This window comes from Echinops telfairi, unplaced genomic scaffold (assembly GCF_000313985.2).
Source record: "Echinops telfairi isolate 266 unplaced genomic scaffold, ASM31398v2 ScPeMD7_7420;HRSCAF=8458, whole genome shotgun sequence".
In the NCBI taxonomy this organism is placed as follows: Eukaryota; Metazoa; Chordata; class Mammalia; order Afrosoricida; family Tenrecidae; genus Echinops; species Echinops telfairi.
In genome coordinates, this window is record NW_022111320.1 from 43,070,436 (window position 1) to 43,075,722 (window position 5,287).

The 5,287-nt window shown below is 40.0% G+C and overlaps 1 pseudogene; it reads left to right on the forward strand.

The window, feature by feature from the left end:
• The first annotated feature begins 800 nt into the window (after positions 1-800).
• Positions 801-1,515, forward strand: LOC101659421 (annotated as a pseudogene).
• Positions 1,516-5,287: the final 3,772 nt, after the last annotated feature.

Sequence of the window (5,287 nt, forward strand, 5' to 3'; positions counted from 1 at the left end):
GAGGTGAGAGAGTAGGCCACAATATTATCTGGAAAAAGAGCTTTTTGCCCAGAGGGAACATTGATTGCCAACGCCTGGGGGTAGGACAGGTAGGACTGTGCAAGACATGTTCCAGGAGTAGCAGTAGGTGGGACTAAAGCAGAATGAGGGAGGGAGGGAGGGTGGTCAGAGATGAGATAATAAGGGGTGGCTGGAGGCAAGACAACTGGGTTCTGGTAGGCCATCATAAGGACTTTGTTATCATTTTGTATGAGATGGGAAGGGTATTGAGGAGAAAGGTGATGAGATCTGATTCTGGCATCTGGGTGGAAAATAAATTCTAGCAGAATATGACTGGGAAGTTCAGTGCAGTGATCCAGGTCAGAGATGATGGAGTTTGCACTGGGTGGTAGTAGCCAAGATGAGAAGCAGTTAATAGCCCACAGGGTATTTTAGAGCTAGAGCAATAGATTTGCTAATCAGTTGAATGTGGGTTATAGCAGGAAGAGAAATATCAAGAGAAACCTGAAAGATGGACATACCATTTAATGACATGAAGAGACAGGGTGGAACCAGTTTCAGGGACAAATAAATTAACATTTGAAGACTGAAATGCATATTAGTCATTCAAGTAGAGACGTCATATTGGTGATTGATTCCTGAACTTTGGGATCAAGGTCTGTGTTGGAGGCAAAACTGGGAAGTCACCTGGAATATATAACACTTAAAGCTAACATTAACAGGTGAGCAGAACTAGGCCAATGTCCATTGTGATAAGACATCTCTTCAACATGCCAGCGGCTGGCTGTTTTGTCACCTCCATGGCCAACTCAGACCCTCGCTACCCGTCCTCTTCCATTGAGGATGACTTCAACTATGGCAGCTGCGTGGCCTCTGGCAGCGTGCACAGCCGAATGGCTTTTCTAAGAAAAGTCTATAGCATCCTTTCTCTGAAAGTTCTCTTAACAACAACGACATGTTCAGTCTTTCTATACTTTGAGCCAATTTGGACATTTGTACGTGAAAGTCCTGCCTTAATTGTGGTGTTTGCCCTGGGATCTTTGGGTTTGATTCTAGCATTGACCGAACAGACATAAGCATCCCCTTAACCTGTGTCTGCTTTTTGGATTCACATTTTTGAACCTCTGACTGTGGCCACTGTCTTATGATGTGCGTCTTATTCTCCACGCATTTACACTGACCACTGCAGTCTTTCTTGGCTTGACTGCATAGACTCTACGATCTAGGAGAGACTTTAGCAATTTGGAGCAGGGCTGGCTACTGTTTTATGGATTTTGTGCTTATCAGGCTCTTGCAGTTGTTTTTCTATAGAGAGACAGTGGAGCTGGTGTTGGCTGCCGGGGAGCCCTTCTTTTCCGCGAATTCATCATCTGTGACACTCACTCACTGATGCACAGGCTCTCGCTGGAAGAGTACATCCTGGCGGCCATCAGCCTCTACCTGGAGAGCATCAATCTGTTCCTGCACTTGTTATGATCCTTGGAAGCAGTTAATAAAAAAGTGATTGAAAATTAAAAAAAACCAAAAAACAGGTGAGCACAGACTAAGGAGAGAATCGTTGGAGGGACTGAGACTCCACATCTGTCATATGTATGCTGAATCATGTTTTTCTAGCTGCACACAAGTTCCCACGTGCAGGTGAATCATTTCTAGATTCTGTTCAATTCAGCTTCTAAATTCATTAATTTGGCAAATATATATTTGAATATTTAATATCTTGGATAAACTCTTTCTAAACTTCCTCTTCTTGTTTCATATTCTTAATGTTTACTAATAAAACCCCTGTTCTTGGCATCTGTCAATAACTCAGCTTCCTCTGTTGTATATTGTTCAGTGTGGTTATTCATTTATAGGGTTTTTCCCCTTAATTTTCTCATGATTTTTCAACTGTGGTCTCATTTCTAGTCCTTTGAGACTGTCAACCACTCCTAATGTGGTATAAATTGGGGGAAGTACACCCAGCTATGGGTGATTAATTTGTAGGACTCATCTAACAAGAAAGTGCTTTTACTACTTATGGCCAAAGTCAACTATACCCTATTGTCCCATGGATACCTTTCAGAGTATTTTCCCATCTGTGATAATTAAGGTTTTGTGCCAATTGGCCTGGGTCAGGATTGTCAGTGATTTGACAATTAAGATCTAGTATCTAGTACTCCCTGGGTAGAGACCTCCCTAAGGGTGTGTTCTGCCTTAAATGTATGTAGATGCTGTGGAAAAACTTTTTTGGGTCTGGATCCTGCATCTAGCTCATCAATTTTGGGTTCTTTGGATTTGAGTCAATGACTTGCCATATTGCCTGCCAATCCCAAGAGTCTTCAGCAGTCTATCATCTTACCTGTCAACCTTGGATCATTTGCTGCTCCAGGCAGAAATCCAACCTTGGATTCATTCTCCTCCACAACCACCAGCCTGTGATCTTCTTCCAAATCTTGGGTTTATCAACCTCTGCAGCTATGCAAGTCAGAAGTCACCTCTAGCCTAACATCTGGCCCACAGACTTGGAGCTTACCCATTTCTAGAACTGTGCAAGTCATTTTATTGATATAAACCTCTCTATATATAAGTTTCACTGGGTTTACTTCTCCAGAGAACCCAGCCGAAGACACCATCCTAAACAGTATTATCTTCCCAAGCAGCAATATTCTCCTGGAACAGCCACTACATTTTGTCTGCAGTGGTGGTCCCCAACACAGTGAGGTTCTCTTTATACTGCTACTTTTAGCCACTTTGTCCCAACTTGTACTTAAATCTTTTTTTTTTAAACCACAAATAAAATATCCTAAAATCTTTCCAATGTTCCTTAGAAATGGCTTTCAAACCACTTTAATATCTTGGTCACTCACTAAGCAGCACATTTTACATTATAGACCTTAAAATGTGACTAGATCTAGAGACAATGCTCTGGGTGTTCATATGATAACATTTCACCAGGTAAATATCAGCATTATAAAGATGCTTTCTTTTTCCTTTATTTAAACCAAGAAACTTCAAGCAAAAGACTCTGTCAAATATCCAAGAGGAAATTTTAAGACATAAGAAAATTATCCTAGCGAGGAAAAATGAGATTGCTATAACTATAGAATGAGATTATTATAACCACAAAATAACAGTGAGAGAAGAACTGGTAGAGATGGGATGATGAAAAGAACAACATTAAGCATTCTTTGTAGGTACTTATATCATAATAGCTACACATGGAACAGATAAATAACAAGAGGCTACAGGAGTAACAAGAAGATAAAACAAAGAAGGAGGAGGAAGACAAGGATGAATAAGGGAAGCATATGAGTATATAAATGGGGGAGCAGATGATTCTGGAATTTTAGAAATAAAGAAATAAATACAGAAATGTGAAGACCTGAAAATACCATGGAAGCATTCACGAAATTTTCCAAATCACCACTGAGGATAGTTATTAAAAGGGAAAAATGGATTATATTTCTAAATGAATAAAATTCATAATATAAATTGTTCTTATATTACTTCCTAGACGTTGCTCTCCAAACATTACATCTAAACACTCTGTAATCGGGGCATTTGCATGTAAAACTATTTAAAGCAACGTCTGCTGCTAAGTCAGAGCGTGTGTTTTTGGCAGATAAAACCAACTAGCTTTGAAATGTTGGAATATTTTTATTCAAGTTACTAATTTATGCTAATGCTTCTTATGGATGCAAGTTCCAGAGATGTGGGGGCTTATATTTATTCGTGGAATTAATGAAGGAAAGGATGAATAAATAATACAAAATAAGATAAAAATTTTTAAAGTCAAGGAAGGAGGAAAGAGTGTTGGTCCACTGTGCCATAGGAAATTCCTTCATGTGTGTCCCTGCTGAATCATTTATTAAGTCAGTATCACAACTCATATTTTTTTCATGCCTTTCTGGTGCTCAGGGAAGGAGTGGAAATATAGATCTGGAAATATATCAAAGTAATGATGATGAGAAGGACCACATCAGATACCACCACTTTCCGTGTTACTTTCTTTTGAAAAAAATCAGAAATAGCCTAAAGCAGTTCTCTCCTGTGTTCTACTTGACTCAATTCACTTGTGATTCTCCTTGTCTCCAGATGCCACTCCATTCAGGCACTCACCCCAGCCTGCCACACCCCGAACGCACAGTACCCGGGGATCTCCATTTTGCTAAACCAATCAGTAGCCAAGTTGAACCCTTATTCCTTTGATCTGTTAGCATCATGATAGATAGCTGATCATTTCAATCTTCTGGAAACACTCTCTTCTGACTCTCAGGGTGTCACACTTACTGAGTTTCTTCCTCTTCTACCTCAACGATCACTTCTTTCTTATCTGCAGGAAAGCCCCAGGGCTCCAGTCATTACACTAAAGAATATTTTCCTTTCATATTCAGTCCCATGAAAATACACATCATCTACATATTGACCTCCAAATTTTGATATGATAATAAATCTTTAAAGAATGTTCAAAATTAATGTTATATGCATTCTGTAGTAGGCAGACTATTTCCCCAAAATGGTCACATCCAAATTCCCAGAACTGATTATTATGTTACCTTACATGGCAAAAGAACTATGCAGATGTGATTAAATTAGGGTTCTTGAGATGAGAAGATTGTCTGGGATTATTTAGTGAGCCCAATGTAATCATGTGAACCCCTTGTAAGAGGCAGGGGACGGTCAGAGATAGGGAGATGTGACAACAGAATCAGAGTTTTGAAGATGCATTACTTAGTGTTGAAAATGTAGGAAGGGGACATGAGCCAAGAAATACTAAAGCCTCTGCTGTCGTTAGGTGCTGTCCAGTCAGTCTGACTCATAGTGATCCTATGGACAACAGAACAAAACACTGCCTGGTCCTGCACCATCCTCACAATTGTTTTTCTGTTTGAGTTCATCGTGGCAGCCTCTTTGTCAATCCATCCAGTTGAGTACAGTTCTCTTTTTCACTGTCCCTTCACTTCACCATGCATGCTGCCCTTCTTCAGGGTCTGGTCTTTCCAGGTGATACGTCCAAAGAACATACGAGAGCCAAAGTCTCTCCATCCTTTCCTCTGGGAGCATTCTGGCGGTATTTCTTCCAAAGAAGATCTGTTTGTTCTTTTGAGAGCCCATCATGCTTTCGTCTTCACCAGCACTATAGTTCAAATGCATTGATTCCTTATCCAACTTTCACATGGATATAAGGCAATGGAAAATACTATGGCTTGAGCCAAGTGCACCTTAGTCCTCAAAGTGACATCCTTGGTCTTCAATACTTTAAAAGAACTTAATACAGTTGATTTTCCCAATGCAATATGTCATTTGA